Below are 20859 nucleotides of genomic sequence, written 5' to 3' on the forward strand. Positions count from 1 at the left end.
ATATCATGTTCCAAGCCCTCTGATCCTTTAGTGTAGAAGCTGCTAAATCTTGTGTTATCCTGATTGTGTTTCCACAATACTTGAATTGTTTCTTTCTGGCAGCTTACAATATTTTTTCCTTGACATGGGAACTCTGGAATTTGGCTACAATATTCCTAGGAGTTTCCTTTGGGGATCTCTTTGAGGAGGTGATTGGTGGATTCTTTCAATTTCTATTTTACCCTCTGGTTCTAGAATATCAGGGCAACTTTCCTTGATAATTTATTTAAAGATGATGTCTAGGCTCTGTTTTTGATCATGGCTTTCAGGTAGTCCAATAAGTTTAAAATTATCTCTCCTTGATCTATTTTCCAGGTCAGTTTTTTTTTTCAATGAGATATTTCACACTGTCTTCTATTTTTTCATTCTTTTGGTTTTGTTTTATAATTTCTTGGTTTCTCATAAAGTCATTGGTTTCCATTTGCTCCATTCTAATTTTTAAGGAATTATTTCCTTCAGTGAGGTTTTGGACCTCCTTTTCCATTGGGCTAATTCTGCCTTTCAAGGCATTCTTCTTCTCATTGACTTTTTGGAGCTCTTTTGCCATTTGGGTTAGTCTATTTTCTAAGGTGTTATTTTCTTCAGCAATTTTTTGGGTCTCCTTTAGCAAGCTGTTGATTCATTTTTCATCATTTTCTTGCACCATTCATTTGTCTTCCAAATTTTTCTTCTACTTTTCTTACTTGATTTTCAAAATCCTTTTTGAGCTCTTCCATGGCCTGTGACCAATTCATATTTTTCTTGGAAGCTTTGGATGTAGGAGCTTTGATTTTGTTTTCTTCTTCTCGTATGTTTTGATCTTCCTTGTCATCAAAGTAAGATTCTATAATCTGATTTTTTCCCCCATTGCTTGCTTATTTTCCCAGCCAATTACTTGACTTTTTAGCTCTTTGTTAAGGTAGGTCTCTGCTTCAGGGGTTTTGTGTGGCTGTTTTCAGAGATACTTCTAGGGACCTGTAAATTTTCAGCTCTTCCAAGGTGGTATCATCAAAGGTGAGGTGTTTTCTACTCTCCTAGCCTGTGTTCTGGTCTGTGAGTGACCATAAGCACTCTTTTCTGCCTTGGAACTGTAAGGAGGATTCCCTTTCCCCTGCCACTACAAGTTCTGTCATGCCAGTGCTCCTCCTCACTCCAGGCATGCCACCCAGGACTGCAAGCCAATTCAAAGCATGGGCAAAGCAAGACAATCCTGTCTCAGCACCAACAAAGATATCCCTTCAGTCTCCTTTTGATCAGCCATTCGAACCCCTCACAGTCTGTGGGCTGAGAGCTCCATAAGCAGGTATTGCCACTGCTGTTGCCTGCCACAGCTGCGGCCCTGGGGCTAGGGCCAGATTGCACTTCTCTCTCACCTAGGTCCAACAGACCTTTCCTACCGACCTTCTAAGTTTTCTTTGGTGCTTTGGGGTTGAAAAGTCTGGAAACCACCACAGCTGCCAGTGATTCTGTCCCTTGATACCTGCTCCAGCCCATCTGTGTTGGTGTGGCTCACGATAGACTATGCTCCTCTTCCAGCCCAGTGCTATAGACATTTCCTGCCAACCTTCCAGGTTGTTTTAGGCTGGAAATTTGTTTCACTCTGTCATGTTGTGGGTTCTGCTGCTCTAGAATTTATTTAGAATAATTTTTCACAGGTATTTGGAGGGGTTTGGAGGAGAGCTCAAGCAAGTCCCTGCTTTTACTCCACTATCTTTGCTCCTCCCCCCTGAATTTAGAATTAAAAAATACATTAAATTTCCCCTGAAATGTCTCTTCTGTGTGAGTTTGGGTAGGTTACTTTGATTTTTTTAATCTAAATCTCATTTATAAAGAAAGGGAGCTGGAGGGATTTATCTCCAACTTCTGTCCTCCTCTAACAACCGTGATGATCCTAGTCTATTGTTATGTTAGGGAAGTGGACCTGGTAGATTAGAAAAGCATGCAAGAATGATACAGCTCTGTATTTTGCCCCCATTTAAATCAACCAATTGGGAAAATTAAGTCTACTGGCTAAAGAAACAATTGCTTGGAGGGTCAAATTTAGAGTATTTTTTCAATAGTTCAGTGTCATTATGGAGAGGGACAAATGAAACAAGTGATAATTCAAAATGGTATTTATCTTTTCCTTGGCTTTCCTTTTCTTCCAACAGAAGCTTCTTTAATCTTCTCCATATTTTCTTCATGGACTCCCCTTCTGTCTTCCTCAATTGCTCCCCCCACATTATCCTTTGTGTTCCTCCTGAGTTTGTGAGGTTTTTGTTCAATCTCAAACTTCATTTTTCATTTAGTAGCACAAATATCTCTGCTGCTGTTTGGAGAACAACAATAATAAAAGGTAACACTAGTTGTCTCAAGCTTCCTAGGGGTGATTAGTTGTCCACCACGTTGCACTGAACTATATTAGCAATGCATCTACAGGCATTTTATGAATATCCCATAATGCTTTGCTGAATATCTTGCTAAAGTCTAGATAAATTATCATTACCTTGTTGCCCTTGTAGTTCTGATTCTTCTGTGAAGTTGGTGATGCATGGATTATGATGTGGCTTAAAATTTTTATCCACACATGCTATCTAGAGGGCAATGCATTGCTCTTTCTTAGTTGTTCATAAATTGAATTCCAGGATTTAAAAAAAAATACTGACATAGAAGTTAGGTCAATGATCATATAGTGACCAGCTTCCTTTTCCAGAATCTTAATTTTCTTAGAGTCTTAAGGCAGCTCCTGTGATGATTACAATGAGTCAAAAATATCTTTTTGGGTGGTTAGCTACCTACCTCATAAAGATCTTTACCACAGAAGCTTCTAAACATTATTATTAAATTAGAAAACATTAGTCATTATTATTGCTTATTGAGAGAATGGTTTTGACATTTCCAAACAGTTACAATGATTCCTCTCTACTTCTAATTATATTTGCATGTTCTCTAGGACAGCACTGACACACAACAAATGAGAATTAAAAATAAAGGAATACTCAAAAAAGCTGTGATTTACTCAGTGTAAGGAGCCCCTGGTATGGGAACTTCCTCCACAAACATAAATTACAACTACATCTCTCTTGTGACTTAATAGATAAGACTTATGGAGTAGCTTGTGTCACTGACAACGTAAGTGACTGTTAATAGCAACCACATTGGCACACCCAGGATGACTGCTAGCACAGGTTCTTAGATCTGCTTTTCTAGGAAAGATTGCTCAAAAAGGGATTAGCAATCCTACTTTTAATTACATTCTCTAGTTCAGGGGAAGGGTTTGCACCCTGAAAGTCAGAGAACATACAAGCAGAGAAATTAGCTTAAAGACCAACAGACAGGGCTCTTAACTGCCTGATCAAAGCAATATTGCTATACATTTTACATACACCACTGGATTGAGAGAGCCTTTACATCTGAGCAGTAGGGGGTCTAAACATACAGCTACTCAGAGTCTTGATCAGGGAATCACAAGGTCCTTCTCATAAGCGATCCACCAAAACAAAACCTCACCTCAGAGTATACATACATTTCTCAGAGCCAGAAGGTATCACAACCCAAGTGACTTATTGCCTAATCAACTTAGTACCAAAAGGTGTGAAAGCCTTCCTACAAGCAAACCTCCCCCTAAGCAAGCTCCTCCACAGGCAAGTCCCTTTCCCAATGGGCTCTACATGAGGCCTATTAATGGTCAGGGAAGATCTTGTTATCCCATTAACAATACAGTGACATATTCAAGGTCACACAGCTAGTGAGCATCAGAGGCATACATGACATAGGCATGATCCAGTATTCTTGGGAGTCTTCAATTATGTTGACACCTTGAAGGAAATTTCTCTCTTCAAATCACAAGCAGCTTATTATAATTTCTTGGTTTGCCCTAATGTTAATTTCATCCATTGAAAAGTGGAGAAACTAATGAGGGGACTGATGGGAACCTTGTAGTGAAGTAGCCACCCTATTTTAGAATTTGTGGAAGAGAAAAAGTGATGAAGATTGGACATGGTCTGACATACACTTTAGCTTCTGGGAAAAATTCAATTCAAAAAGCATTTATTAAGTGCCTCTTCATGTGTTCCAGCACTGTGCTAATTGCTGGTGATACCAAGGCAAAAAATAAAAATGTTCTTGGGGGGTAGGAGACAACATCTACATAGAGAAGTAAATAAAATTCAATTCAATATAATATGTACTATGACATAAATTATAAAGTACTGTATGAGAATTAATAATATATAATATAGTAGAAAAAATATATAATAAAGTAATATTTATACATCGTAAGTTTTATATATTATAAAATATATTCAAAGTAATTATATATGTGTGAAGTATTAACAACTGGGTGAATTAGGAAAGTGTCACTAAAGCTGAGCCCTAAAGATAATGTACTGTTTACTTCCATGTGCATTTAAAGAATGGATGGGGTCCCATGGCCTAAAATTCTGCAAGGGAAGAATGAATTTATGGGCGGAGCCAAGATGGCAGCTGGAAAGCAGGGACTAGCGTGAGCTCCCTGCGGAGTCCCTCCAAAAACCTATAAAAAATGGCTCTGAACCAATTCTAAAACGGCAGAACCCACAAAACAGCAGAGGGAAGCAGGGCTCCAGCCCAGGACAGCCTGGATGGTCTTTGGGTGAGGTCTATCCCACACAGAGCTGGGAGCTGGGAGCTGGGAGCAGAGCAGAGCAGATCCCAGCGTGAGCAGCTTGGACCAACCAGACAAGGAGCCGGGTGGAGCGGGCCCTAGCGCCCCGAATCAGTGAGCTGCAGCAGTTACCAGACTTCTCAACCCACAAACACCAAAGACAACAGAGAAGGTTAGTGGGAAAAGCTGTGGGAGTGGAAGGAGTTCACAGTTAGGCCACTGCCCCCGGGGCAGCGGAGGTGGGGCAGCTACAGCTGCTGTTGCTTCTGGCCCCAGGCCCACCTGGTGGGAGGAATTAAGTGGCAGATCAGAGCAGGAGTGCACAGCCTACTGAAGATCTTGGGGAAGGAGGAGTGCTGGTGTGGCAGAACTGGCACATCCCCCCCAAACATGGAACATAGAACTCTTTAGTCTACAAGCAGTCCTACCCCACTGAAAAACTCAAGGGTCAAGTTAATTGGTTGGGAATATGGCCAGGCAGTGAAAACACACCCAGATTTAGTCTCAGACTTTGGATTCTTTCTTTGGTGACAAAGAAGACCAAAACATACAGCCTAAAGAAGTCAACAAAGTGCAAGAGCCTACACCAAAAGCCTCCAAAAAAAACATGAACTGGTCCCAGGCCATGGAAGAGCTCAAAAAGGATTTGGAAAAGCAAGTTAGAGAAGTAGAGGAAAAATTGGGAAGAGAAATGAGAAGGATGAGAGAAAACCATGAAAAACAAGTCAATGACTTGCTAAAGGAGACCCCCAAAATACTGAAAAATACACTGAAGAAAACAACACCTTAAAAAATAGACTAACTCAAATGGCAAAAGAGCTCCAAAAAGCCAATGAGGAGAAGAATGCCTTGAAAGGCAGAATTAGCCAAATGGAAAAGGAGGTCCAATGGACCACTGAAGAAAATATTACCTTAAAAATTAGATTGGAGCAAGTGGAAGCTAGTGACTTGATGAGAAATCAAGATATCATAAAACAGAACCAAAGGAATGAAAAAGTGGAAGACAATGTGAAATATCTCCTTGGAAAAACCACTGACCTGGAAAATAGATCCAGGAGAGATAATTTAAAAATTACTGGACTACCTGAAAGCCATGATCAAAACAAGAGCCTAGATATCATCTTTCAAGAAATTATCAAGGAGAACTGCCCTGATATTCTAGAGCCACAGGGCAAAATAAAAATTGAAAGAATCCACCAATAGCCTCCTCAAATAGATCCCAAAAAGAAATCTCCTAGGAATATTGTCACCAAATTCCAGAGCTCCCAGATCAAGGAGAAAATATTGCAAGCATCCAGAAAGAAACAATTTGAGTATTGTGGAAACCCAATCAGAATAACCCAAGATCTGGCAGCTTCTACATTAAGAGATTGAAGGGCTTGGAATATGATATTCTGGAGGTCAATGGAGCTAGGATTAAAACCTAGAATCACCTACCCTGCAAAACTGAGTATCATGTTCCAAGGCAAAATATGGATTTTCAATAAAATAGAGGACTTTCAAGCTTTCTCAGTGAAAAGACCAGAACTGAATAGAAAATTTGACTTTCAAACACAAGAATCAAGAGAAGCATGAGAAGGTAAACAAAAAAGAGAAATCATAAGGGACTTACTAAAGTTGAACTGTTTTGTTTACATTCCTACATAGAAAGATGATCTGTATGATTCATGAGACCTCAATATCATAGTAGCTGAAAGGAATATGCATATATATATATGGGTTTATGTATATATATATATATAAGTGAATGTGCATGTATGTATATATGTATGTGTATATATAGAGAGAAAGAGAGAGCAGACACAGGGTGAGTTGAAGATGAAGGGAAGATATCTAAAAGAAATAAAATCAAATTAAGGGATGAGAGAGGAATATATTGAGAGAGGGAGATAGGGAGAGAGAGAATGGGGTGGATTATCTTGAATAAAGGTGGCAAGAGGAAGCAATTCTGTGGGAGGAGGGGAGAGGGCAGGTGAGGGGGGAATGAGTGAATCTTGCTCTCATCAAATTTGGCCTGAGGAGGGAATACCATACATACTCAATTGGGTATCTTACCCCACAGGAAAGAAGAGGGAAAAAGATAAAAAAAGGGGGGGATGATGGAGGGGGAGGGCAGATGTGGGTGGAGGTAATCAAAAACAAACACTTCTGAAAGGGGACAGGGTCAAGGGAGAAAACTCAATAAAGGGGGATGGGTTGGGAAGGAGCAAAATATAGTTAGTCTTTCACCACGTGGGTTTAAGTCACCTCTTTGTGACGATTCTAGGTCATGTGGGTGAATCGCATGTGTAACTCACCCCTGACCTTGAAAAAGATATAAAACCAGGTGTTGGCTTTCTCTTCTTCAGAGCTCTTACCCGTAGCAGTGGTGGTGCGTGATTCTGGGCCAGCGCCTTTCATGAGCTCCTGGACTGAACCTAGATGTTCGTAACTATGAATCTGTATTTGGTCTGTCTGTTGATGTTTGTAATTTGTATATATTTGCTCTGAAGTTCAGGGTGCTGGTCTTTTCCCCTGAACTAAGTGAATGATATTTGTATGCTGAATTAAAGTAAGCTTGTCAACCCCTTAAAAAAAGAATGAATTTATGAAGACACAAAGAAAAACAATCCTGTTGAAGAAAAGAGGAAAATTGTCTAAAGAATGTGGATACACAGAGAATTCATGAACTTGTATTTTAAAAAGACATCTGAAGGAAGGGGAGACAAGGGAGAATAACGGGATGAATACAAAAGCATGGCTTGGTCCTCTATGAATATCATAGGAGTGCTAAAACTCAGAACAAGCTGAAGTTAGTAAGAAATCTAAATAGAAGGTAAACAAAGCTATTTTATAGAAAAGAGGTTGATTCAAGAAGAAGTAGGATTATTGTTTGTGGTGGATGAGACAATGATAACTGAAGGAGAAGGAAAGCCAACTCATTTTCTATTTTATTTGCTGAGAAAAATCATCTTTGCCCTAGAAAAGAAAGAACAAAAATAACCAATAAGGAATTGATATCTAAGATAAGCAGGGAGATGATAAGAGAGCACCCCACTGCTTGTGACAAGTTCAAGCCACAAGTTCAAATCTTTTCTCCATATTCTTCCTTCTTGACCATCATATAGAATGTGATACTAACTACTGTCTACTCCTGGATGTTCTGTCTTCTGGTTTTAAAATATTCTATATTTAAATATTCTGTTAAAAAATGGGTGTATGTGATTCCTAATCTACTATCAATGATCTTTGAAAGATTATGGAGAATGGGAAAGATATCATAGAACTGGAGAAGCAAAAAGGTTCTGAATTTCAAAAATTCCAGACAGTAGAGAATTCAAGGTCTAGCATTCTAGGTACTATGTCACGTAATTCCCTGGGTATATATAAATACATGCATCATAAATATAAAATCAGCAAATAAAATATATTCAAAGTAGTTAAATGCAAGGTAATTTGGTAGGGAAGGCACTAATGGTTGGGGAAATTAGGAAAAGCTTCATGAAGAGGGTACTTGATTTAAAACTTAAAGGATGAGAGGAATTCTATAAAGTGGAGGTAGAAAGAGAGTGCATTCCAGTCACAGGGAATGACACAGAGACAGAAGATGGAATGTGATTTGGGAGGAACAGAGAGAAGGTCAGTTAAACTAAACTGCAGAGAGTAGGATGGAGAGTAATGTCCAATGAGAGTGGAAAGATAGGTTGGATCCAGGTTGTTAAGGCTTTGAAGGCTAAACAGGAGAGTTTCTATTATATCTAGAGGCAATAGGAAGCTTTGGGAGTTGGTGAGTACAGAACTTGCATAGTCATACCTGCATTTAAGTAAAATCCCTTTGGCAGTAGTGGGTAGGATGAACTACAATTAAGGATTACTCGAGGCAAGGAGAACAATTAGATGTCTGTTGCAATAATCTAAGAGAGGTGATAACAGCCTGCACTAAGATAGTTGCTGTGCAAGCAGAGACAAAGGGTCAATTATGAAAGATTTTGTGGAGGTACGAACTTCAAGATTTCTAACTCATTGGGGGAGGGCGAAGAGTCCAGAATAATGCTGATACTGTGCACCTGGAAGTCCAGAAGGATGGTGGTGCCTTCTGCAGAGGAAAATAAATTTGGAAGAAGGCAGGATTTGGGAAAAAAGACAATGAGTTACATTTCAAACATGTTGAGTTGAAGATTACCCGCCACCTGAGTATTTCCAACTGCCTTTCCCATAGGCATCTTGATTTCAACATGTTCCAAGAATAATCTCTCCTCTCAAATACACCTTTTTTCCTCGCTTTCCCATTTCTATCAAGACTACCAAAATTCTTTAGTCCCTCAGATTTTCCCTCTCTAAGTTGAAGCTCTTCACTCTTCTTCATCTCATGTTTTGGATCAGTCACCAATCTTCTCAGTTCCACTTACATAACATATTTCACTTTCATTTCTTTCTTTTTACTCACAGAACCACTTTCTTAGCTCAAGTCTTCATCATCTCTTATCTAGACTATTACTACAACCTCCTAGTTGGCCTCATCCTCTAGTCTCTCCTTTTTCTAACTTATCTCCACAAAGGTGCCTGTATGTATAAGGCAAGTATCACAATATTGATGGTGACTGTGAATATGCCTATATAGTTCTGTAACACAGAATATAAGAGACTCTCCATATAGAAGGCAGAAGCAGTAAAACATTTATTCAGATATCAGAGGATCAAATCCCAAAACCAATAACTCCAATTCAACATAGCAGCAATTATGTCCCCAAATCAGTAAATCCACTTCATCATAACAGCAAAGAACTTAAAACACAATATCACAGCAGGAAGCCAAGCCATCCCATAACCTTCTTCTCTGTTGGGGCCTTCCCATAAACACTCACTGACAAATCCTAGCTGTCTGTTTGCCTAGGTCCTCTTCTCCCACAGTTCTGAGAGCGAGCTTAATGGCTACCCTTAGAGTAGGCTACCCTTTTTAGAGCCCGAGGGCTTTACAACCCTTGTGACCTAATTCTCAAAAGGGTTTGGGCCTTCCCACAAACAAGCCTCTCCTAATCAAGCTTCCCTTACCTAGCTCCACTTGAGATCTACTAATGGGATTAATGGGCAGGGAAGATCTTTAATCACATTAAGGCCAAAGTGCCCCAAGAGATGTCCCTAAAGCACCCATCTGACTATGTGATTCTTATGCCCAAGAAACTCTGGTGTCTCTCCACTACCTTTAGGATAAAATCTAAAGTAATTTTTTTAGCATTTAAATCCCTCTACAATCCGACTCCAGTCAACATTTCTAGATTGATTATACATTACTACCTTTCACACACCTCACAATATGTTTTAGCCAAACTGGCCTACTTGTTGTTCCTCATACAAAACATTTCATCTAGTGTACACAAGCTGTTTCCCATGTCTGGAGTGAACTCTCTTCTCATTTCTGCCTATTAGATTCCTAGCTTTTTTTAAGAGCTTAACTAAAGTGTCACCTTCTAGGTGACACATTTCTTGATCTCTCCAGCTGCTAGTACTTTTCCCTTATAACTTTGTATTTACTTTTTGTGTACTTAGTTCTTATTCAAATGACTGCATACATTTATGCTTTCCTGCCCTTCCCCTGCCTAGTGGAATGTAAATTTTTCCAGAGCAATGATGTTGTATTTTTGTTTTCCTGTATCCCCATTGTCTAGCACAGTGTCTGGCATGAAGTAGATGCTTGATAAATGTTTGTCAAATAATTAATATGGCAACTTAAAAGTATATTTGCCCTATCACTCATTGAGGATGATTAGCTTGGGGAAGAAAAGACTTAGGGGCAAGGGTAGGGCTGGTACGTGTTTGAAAGTCCTGAGGGATTAGACTTGGTCTGATTATCATGGCAAGGCAGAACAAGGAATAGTAGGTGGGAAATTCCAAAGAAGCAGATATGAGTTTTGATATGAGGAAGAACTTCCTAAAAATTAGAACTCTCCAAAAGTGGAACAGACTTCTCTCAGAGGGAATAAGTTCTCCCTCACTAAAGGTCTTCAAGCAAAGCTATATTATAGAGCAACTAAAATAAAAATAAATAAAAATAAAATTAAATTAAAAACAATTAAGACAACACAATTAAAGGGGGGAAAGAGACTGCTATCCAAAACCAGCATTTCCTAGTAAGCACCATGAATCCAGTCACAGAACCTCCCAAGCAAGAAGAAAGACTAGAGGAGTCCAGGGCAAATCATAAAAGTATATTAGAAAAGGGCAGTTGGGTGTTCTGGCTGAATTTTATCTCAAGGCCAGCTCAGTATTGTTTCTGACTGAAGAAGATCAATCACCCAATCATAGAGGTCAGAACAGGAGCTTTTAGTGTGAACTGGGAAAGATAAACTCATCAAGGTTTTCATCAGACTCTGGAGACAATGCTACTGGGGTTGATGTTAAGAGCTAGTTTTGTTAGATATGTTGTAGAAGGTATACTGGTTCACCTAGAAGTTGAACTAGATGGCTTCTGAAGTCCCTTTTAGTTCCTGAGACATTGTGATATTATATTAAATTGCTTTCAATTATGTATTGTTGTGTCTTTAAGGTTTTTTTTTTCATATATACCAGCTAGAGTGTAAAGTCCTTGAGGCCTATGTCTTCATTTGTTTCATGCATCCTTGAGGTCAAGGACTGTCTTTTGCCTTTTTTTTTTGTATGCCCAGTGATCAGCACAGTGCCCGGTATGTAATAGGCACTTAATAAATGCTTGTTGACTGACTAACACTAATAGAAAGCTGAATCTGAAGTTAGAAACAGCTAGTTTTGAATCTTTCTTTTGACTCTTACTGGCTCTATGATCATTGGCAAATCACTTCTTTGACCTCAGTTTCCTGATCTGTAAAAGAAGAATAGTAATCCCTGTGGTATCTATCTGACAGGACTGCGTTTTTATTGATATCTTTTGTTTTTACATCCCCTAGGTTTCCCCAAGAGGGATGTTTTGAGACTCTAAAGACATAATAGTTTCAAGTCATTTTGCAAACACTAGAGCACTATGTGGCTATCACTTATTACCATTAGTGATGACTATTATTGACTGACTGGTAACTTATGTGATTGACTTAGATCATGCTGCCCAGTGGGGAAGAATAAAGTTGTCACTTACTTTGCACATCTGTAATGAGGAAAGCTTTATGCCATTTCACTACCAAGAAAAGACTATGGTTCAGAAAGAAAATATGAGTAGAACCTAGTCTGAAGGAAAGTCAGGGTGTAAGAGAGCCTAACTGCTGACTTCAGTATTCATTTCCAGGAAGTGACTCATCCCTTCGAGGGCACACCAGGGGCTAATGTTTTACTGGCTACCTGTCACCTGCTTCCACTTTGCAGTGCCTAGTGAAGGTAGAGAACAATAAGAATCTGCAAGGGCCCCTTAATCAGACAATTGCATCTACGTTAGAGGGAGATTTCCTCTGGATCATGGACATTACTCTTAATTATAACAATGAAGGGTGCTGCTTCAAGATTTGAAATGAGTCCAAGGGCTGATGGTTTTCTATTCTCTCCATGTGTCATTGTTAGCTCTTTTCCCTATCTCCAACTGATTTCATGCCATTTAAAATATGCAAAGCACAGAGGAGGAGACATTTCAAAGTAACTGAGCAACAAGAATAACTTGGTAACAGTGCAAAATGAAGAATTATTTTGGCATTTAAGGCAAGGAACAAATGAGGAGATTTTGCAACTTTGGAGATTCAGGATTAGCTTCCACTATCCACTATACATTCTTACTTATGAGCGAGAGGATGAGACAAAGTGTTGCTATTCAGAGCTATGATAATAATAATTTTGGAATAACATAGAGTCATACATTTTTGAAGCATTTTCATATACATTATTTTTAAACAGGTGAGGCAGGCGGGGATTATTGTATTAAGGAATCTGAAGCCTGCCCCAGGTTACATAGCTGGTTTGGGACACGGGCAAGTTTAGAACCCAGGTCTCTTGTCTGTTCTAGTGATGCTTTATTAGATCAGGGTTCCCTTGGCAGAAAATGTATCTATCTGGGTATGTTCTTTCAGAGTTTAGGTTTTAATACCATGGTAGAAACTATTTTCTCAAGTTTGGGCTTATTTGTGTTGTAAATGTAGAGTTCTTATTGTTGTAGTTGTTTGTAGGCAGTTGTCCCAAAAGTTTCATGAATTAATTTAAGGATGAATTGGAATGCTGGTGGGACTAATTCTTCATATCTCGGGTAATTTTATAATACATTTGAGTTTCGTTTAAAAATAACTGGACAGTTCTCTAACATTTTATCATGTGTCTATATTCAGCCAGCAGATGGCAGCAATGTAGGATTTTGGGCATCTTTTCGAACAGGAAAATATCTTTACAAGTACAATGGAAATCTTATTAATTCATGCTCCACTAATTCAGAGTTTCTAATAATTCAGTCAGTGCTAGGTTGAAACTTAGGTTAAAAATATTTATGAAGAAAAGGTTTGTTAAGTAACTTACCAATGTGAAAAAGATCGTGGGGGAACATGTTTACTTAGGGAAACAAATTATTTTAAATTTAGTATATTATTTGTTTATAGGCAAATGAAAATTCCTCTAAAGTTCTATTCTGATGCTTTATTTTGCCATGGAAGTGAGACCCTGATTCTTGAAGGGCAATGAAGTACAAGCTCCCAAATTCTATGATATCCTATTTTGTAATTCCTTTTCATAAATTTAGGCTGATCTTTCCTCAGTTAATCTGAACTATGGATATGCTTTCAGGACAAATAGGTACTCTTTATATAAAACACTCTCTCCAAATCTGGAAACTCATAAAACTCTCTCTGTAAGAAAAGAAAAAAAGGAAAAAAAATGGGGCAGTGAATAAGTAAATTTTTTTCCTGTACCTCAAATGACTCTTCCTCTTGCCCTGTCCAAAAAGTGCTCTGGTTTGGTAGAAAGAACCTGGACTGAAAATGGAGGGGTTTGGGTTGTTGTCTTGGCTCTGCTATCATCCATACAAGCTTGGGAAAATCACTCAACATCACTTCCTACTTTTTAAAAATAATGGGGTTAGACTAAACGATCTCTAAGGTCCCTTCCAGTTTTAAGATTCTTTAGTTCTCCCAAGAAACCTGTCTGGCACATGAACAACTGAGGGTCAATATGATTCTGAGCGTACATATGAAAAAGAAAAGCAAGCATTCATGGAAAATCACTTTGATGTATAAAACACATGATTTCTAGACTAATTCCTTGGGGAGTCCTTCTAGTAGGAGTTAACTTGTCCTTTGTGTGTAATCATTAATGAGGTTTTTGTAAAATGACAGAGAACATTCTTCGATGATGTTCAATTTCGAAATTACAATCTTTCTTTAAAAAAAATTAAAAATCACTTAACTTCACTTTCAGTGTCAAACCTAAAGACTTAACAGGTTTCCAACACATCTGAGAATTCATTAAAATTCCTGTTCTTTTGTTCTCTTTGACTTCTGTTGACTCTAAGCCCCTTGCACTGATTCTTCAACCGTGCAAGAAGAGCTAGAAGCTACACATATACAATGTTTATTTTTTTGATGCAGAATAATTTTTCTCCCTGGGCTAATGTTAATTAGAATGTCACTTCTCAGTGATAGCTCCCAAAGCTCTGAAAGCTAAGAAAGAAAGAAAGAAAGAAAGAAAGAAAGAAAGAAAGAAAGAAAGAAAAAGAAAGAAAGGAAGGGAGGAAGGAAGGAAGAAGGAAAGAAAGCAGGAAAGAAAGGAAGAAAGAAAAGGAGAAAGGAAGGAAGGGAAACAAAGAAAGAGAAATAAAGAAAGAAAGAGAAACAAAGGAAGGAAGGGAAAGAAGGAAAGAAAGGAAGGAAGGAAGAAAAAAGAAAGAAAGGAAAAAAGAAAGAAATAAAAAAAGAAAGAATGAATGAATGAAGAAATCTCAAATTGAGAATACTGCAGAAACACCTAATGGGCAGGGAGATTAACTTCCATGTTACTTGGTTAAAAAATGCTAATGAGTTAATGAATTCCATAAAGGTAAGTTTGTAATTGTATAGTGCCTATCTCCAAAGGATGACCAATGCCCTTTTAACAACTACCAGGAGACTGTTTCCTTCTGGAATAACTAGTACCTAAATTCTAAACAAAAAGAAAGTAAGGCTTTTATGATTGTCAGTACTGTACTTTGCTGTAGCTGTTATTTGTCGGTAGAAAAGGCATGGATAATAAGGAAGGTGGTAAAAGTGTCTTTCTTTCCATTTTTTTCTATGAATCTAACCCAAGCCTCTCAGAGCTATGGTAGTGCAAGGTTATGGCAGATGGCATTGTCTTGTCCTATGTTTGTAAGAACACTTCCAATAAGAAGACTGTGACTACTGATGACTGGGAATGTGGTAATTGATCTCCTAAGATTAATAGGGCAAAATATTGTATTAATTCATGGTAGAAATCTCACAGTTAGGAAAAGAATAGATCTGAATTTCAGAAATAATCAATCAACAAACTTTTTTTTAAACATTTACTGTATTTTGGGTGGTACAGTGGATAGACTGCCTGACTAGGAGTCAGGAAGAACTGAGTTCAAATCCAGCCTCAGGCATTTACTAGCTGTGTGACCTCGGGCAAGTCATATAACCCTGTTTGCCTCAATTCCTCATCTGTAAAATGAGTTGGAAAAGAAAATGACAAATCACTCCAGTATCTTTGCCAAGAAAACCCAAAAGGGGTCAAGAAGAGTTGGACATGACTGGAAACAACTAAGAACAAAACAACAACACTGTATCCAGGTATTGTGGCAGGTGTTGGAGATGTACATGTAATGAATCAAACAATACCAACCTGAGAGATGTAGACATTCTAATATGGAAGGCAACAAGACCATAGATTAGTTTATACAGAATGTCAGTCAGTTGGTCAATAAGCTCTTATTAAGGGTCTACTATGTGTCAGACATTGTATTAAGCCTAGGGGGAGAAAAGGCAAAAGATGGTCCATACCCTCAAGCAGCTCGTAATCTAAAGGGAGAAACAAGAAAATAAATATGCACAAACAATCTATATAAAGGATAAATAGGAAATAATTGAGACAGAAGGCACTAGAATTAAGATGGACTGGGAAAGACTTGTAGAAGACAGAATTTTAGTTGGGACTTGAAAGAATCCAGGGAAGCCAGGAGGTAGAGACAAGGAGGGCGAGCACTGCAGGCATGGAGCACAAAGAAAATGTCCAGAGCTGAGTGATGAAGTATGGATCAAAGAGTCCATAGACATAGTAAGGGGTAAGAAGATTGGGAAGGTGAGGGTGTGTAGGGAGTAGGGCTAGGTTATACAAAGGGCTTTGAACACCAGAGGATTTTTTATTTGAATAAATATAAAGATAATAAATACAAATTAGTAAAATACAAGGCAATTTGGGAGGAAGGGCATTAGGAGTTAGGGAAGGGAATGGGAATTAAGGAAGGCTTCATGCTTCTTAAAGGAAGAGGTTCTGTGTGGCAAAAGAGAGGAGGGAGGGAATTCCACGGCTGGTGCATGGTCAGTCTAAAGCCATGAAGTTGGGAGATGGACTGTTATGTTTCAGGAACAGAGAGAAGGTCAGTTTGGCTGGATTTCAGGGTGCAGGGTAAGGAGTGGAGATATCTAATGAGGCTATAAAGATAGTTTAGGACTAGATGATGAAGAGGTTCAAAAGCTAAGCAAAGAAGTTTATATTTAATGCAGCTAAGTGGTATAGTGGATAGAACACTGAGCCTGGAGTGAGGAAAACCTGATTTCAAATCCAGTCTCAGACACTTACTAAAAATGTAGCCTTGGACAAGCCATTCAACCTTTGTTTGCCTCAGTTTCCTCAACTGTAAAATGAGGAGAATAATAGCACCTAAGTGCCCAGGGTGGTTGTGAATATCAAATGACATAACTTTTGTAAAGTGCTTAGCACAAGACATTTATTTTTTCCTTCCTTCCTTCCTGCTTTCCTTCCTTCCTTCCCTCCTTCTTTCTTTCCTTCCTTCCTTCCTTCTTTCTTTCCTTCCTTCCTTCCTTCTTTCTTTCCTTCCTTCCTTCCTTCTTTCTTTTCTTCCTTCCTTCCTTCTTTCTTTCCTTTCTTCCTTCCTTCCTTTATTCCTTCCTTCCTTCTTTCCTTCCTTCCTTCCTTCCTTCCTTCCTTCCTTCCTTCCTTCCTTCCTTCCTTCTTTCCTTCCTTCCTTCCTTCCTTCCTTCCTTCCTTCCTTCCTTCCTTCCTTCCTTCCTTTTTTCCTTCCTTTCCTCTCCCTAGAGACTATTGTCTTTGAACTATTGAAACGACATAGTCAGATCTAAGGAAAATCATTTTGGTCGCAGTGTAGGGTAGACTAGAGAGGTGAAAGAATTGAGTCAAAGAGACCAATCAAGAAGCTTATGAAGTAATACAGATGGGAGATGATGAGGGCCTGGATTAAGGTGGTAGCTGTGTGAGTGAAGAGAAATAGATGGATACAATTGATATAGTTGAGTTAGAAATAGTAAGATTTGGAAATTGATTGGTTATGTGGGGTGATGAAGAATGATAAGTCAAGGATAATGCTGAGGACCTAGGAGACTAGAAGAATGGTGGTTCCTTCAACAAAAACAGGGATATCTAGAGGAAGAGAGGCTTTTTTGGCGAAGGTAATGAGTTCAACTTTGAACATATTGAATACTATTCAATAATCAATAGATAATTTGGGACTAAAGCTCAAAGGAATGACTGGGTTTGAATATATTGATTGGGAAGTCATTAGCATGGAGATGATAATCAGACCCATGGTAACTGATGAAGTTTCCAAGAGAGTACAAGGAGAGAAGCTAAGAGGGCCTAGGACAGAGCTTTGGGGGTATACCCACGGGTAGGGTGTATGTTGTGGCACCAGCAAAAGATACTGAGAAAGTATGACTAGAGAGGTAGGAAGAGAACCAGAAGAGAGTAGTGTCAGAAAAATCCAGAGAAAAGAGTATTTGTTAGGTTGGAGATGGGGGGGGGTGAGGTGGGGCATATACAATGTCAAATGTAATTCAGGGGTGGGGAACCTGCAGCCTTGAGGACACATGTGGCCTTCTAGGTCCTTGGGTGAGACCTTTTGACAGTCCAAGTTTTGAAGAGCAAATCCTTTTATTAAGATGATTTGTCCTGTGAAGTTTGGCTTCAGTCAAAGGGCCACATTTGAGGACCTAGAGGACCACATGTGTCCTCAGGACCACAGGTTCCCCACCCTTGTATAGATAGTTTGAGAAGGATAAGGACTGAGAAAAGACTACAGCAATGCTATTGATCTTTGAACATGATAGCTATAGAATATGTTTGAGAAGTGTGATTATCTATTTTTTCCTTTATGAGACTCCTCTATCTTTTTTTTTCTTCCAAGTGCAGGAAATCCTTTAATATAGGTGGGTCTATGCCCCTTCTATGGATTATTCTTTTCCTTCTTCCTCTTTTGTCTTTCTGAAGCTGTCTAATTGGGTGTTAGTCTTGTTTGCTAATATCCATTCCAAAGAAGAAGCATAGAACATAGTAAGGAATGCAATTCATGTCATTTCACTGATTTATCATGACATGAACATAGACAGATCCTTTAAATACTAAGATTGTTGATCTCAAGATTGTTCTTTCCATTTCTATTTGAGTAGTCAGACCAAGACCATCAAGTTTCATCTACAATCCTATGGAATCCACTCTCTAAGTTGGCTTCTTAGTTATCACCATTGCTATATGACCCACCAAATATCCTTTTGAATGACAATCTACTTCCATATCTTTCAACATTATGTGGCACCTTTATTTTTCTCTGGGGTCATAGGAAGAATTGTGTGTTCTTTCCATGAGATGTTGGCTGACTACAAGGTATTGTTTTCCTCCCCTTTGTTCCAGCCCAACATTCTGAAAGGCATTACCATGCCTGGATGTTCTCGAGTACCTCGTTGCCCCTCAGCTTTGTGCAGATACAGTTGAAATGAATCCAGGCTGTTTTGGTATCTTTTATTTTCTTCTCTATCCCTCCTGTCATCCTGTTGAAGTTGGGGGCTGATGTAAACATATTCCAACTACGTGGAGAGCAGCAATTATAGGACAAAGGTGGAGACAACTCCAACTCATCCCTTTCAGGCCTGCTAAGTGAATCCCTAGAGTAATCTGCATGGTCCAGTACTGGCTGCCAGGGGCATAATAGGACGTGAAAAGATTTTATTTACCCTGATCTCAGAGCCTGGGAGAGTGGTCACTGAGGGCAAATCAGTCATTCAAAAAGACAGATTTATCCCGAGGGATATTTGCTGTGTTTGTTGGATATGGCAGTAGCCAATATTTTGACTCATAAGAGAGCTGATAGTGCACTGAGGTTATGGACTATTTCACAAAGAAGTTGTCACCCTTTCCCTGTGAGGAAAGGGCTGACTAGCCACTGAAATTCAATAGAGAAGCAGTAGATGGCACTAGTACCTCAGAAGAGAAACAACAGATGGCAGTGAAGTGGATAAAAAAGACAGGATGACACCAGCAGAGCCGCAGATTCAATTTCGTGGCTCAGTGGCTAAAGCAGTGCAGACAATGACAGCCACAGACCAGGAGATGACATTAGTCACTTTACAGGAGATCAGCAAGTAGTATGCATTGCTAGGACAATGAGCTGCTGAGATTGTGTGTTACTTTTTCCACTAGGGATATTGGAACATATCACAGCATGTTCCCCTTTATGAATGGTGGATTTTCCTTGCTTTTTATCTTGCTATTCTATTTTAATTAAATGTCTTTTGCTTTGAATTAATGTATAACCTGGTTTGATTTGAAAAAAAGGAAACATCAGTTGGGGCTCATGAACTATGGATTAGAATAGATGCTGACTTAAAAAGTACCTTGAACCAGGGTATACCTTTATGGCCTGCACTAGGGGAGAGGGCTCCATAAGTTCCTTACGATCTCTAAGTCATCTATAATCACCATACTTCTTGTCAGTACTCATGGTATACCCATTTTGTTTTGTTAAGATTCATCTTTAGGGTGACCAGTCTACATATCTCTTTAGCTGTTGCAATACTTCTTAGAACTTTGGGATGGCAGCTGAAATCATCCACAAAAAACAAATGCATTTGTATTGTTAATGGTTGATCTTGATTTTACTTTCCGGTCAAAGTGCTGGGGCAAAGCCTCTAAGGTAGTGGCAAATAATCTTAGAGGAATTTTTGTTGAACTTCTCTCTGGATATTGAGTTATTTTCATCTTTAAACAAAATGGTACCCTATCTAACTCCTCTACCTTCTCCAGGCTTCAATTCTATGTGTAAGTATTTATTAATAGCTTTGGAAAACATTTTAAAGCTATTGGAGTTTGGAAATCATTACTAAATGTTAATTATCCACATCCTTCTATGCCAACATCTCATGGATAATCTGGATTTATATGAATATTCTTTTTTTCTTACTCTGATCTTACTTATGATTTTTGGAAGGGTGTGTGTGGGGTGCGGGGTTGGCTGGAGGGAATGGAAACCCTATCTTGTTAAGTGACTCAAATCACCTTCATCTCTTGAAGTTGTATAAGGATGTGCACAAGACTGACTGTTCAGACAGGCCAATGTTGGTAGTGAAAAGTACAGATGTTGGTTATAAAGATAAACTACCCTCAATTAAAAAATAACCAAACTGAATTGTTTGTGAAAGTTTAAATTGACCCCCTTTTTATTTGAAGGAGATTTAACTTTTAACTTTGTTTTCTACCTCTCTCCCTCTCTCTCTCCCTCTCCCTCTCCCCCTCCCTCCTTCTCTCTCTCTCTCTCTCTCTCTCTCTCTCTCTCTCTCTCTCTCTCTCTCTCTCTCTCATTCCCTTTGAGCACATGTTACTTTAAATATGTACTGCAGCTTCTAGAAAGTATAGAAAGACACTCAAAACAAAGAGGATGGCCTTCATCTATACACAAGCCTATTGCAGAGTTGTAGAGACACTTGGAAGGAAAAAAAATTCAGTCAATAAGCATTTGCTACATGTCTGCTTTGTGCCAAGTGCTGTGATAAAGTCCTAGAAATACAATGAAAGGCAAAAGAGAGTCTCTATTCTCAAGGAGATCACAATCTAATGAGGAGATAACATGCAAACACTTAGGTATAAACAAGTTATATACAGGATAAATTGGGGTGTATGAGGTGTTCAGGGAGGACTAGTGTAAGGACTTACTGAGCCCTTTTCAGGGATGCTTTTCAACCTTTAGAGCTTACTTGGTACTCAACTCTCACCCATGGTTCGAAGAAGCTACATATAGCATGTGCAGCAGCCACATAAAAACATCTCAGCAGATGGCCTGAATC

Source organism: Trichosurus vulpecula, chromosome 1, assembly GCF_011100635.1.
Source record: "Trichosurus vulpecula isolate mTriVul1 chromosome 1, mTriVul1.pri, whole genome shotgun sequence".
Lineage (NCBI taxonomy): Eukaryota > Metazoa > Chordata > Mammalia > Diprotodontia > Phalangeridae > Trichosurus > Trichosurus vulpecula.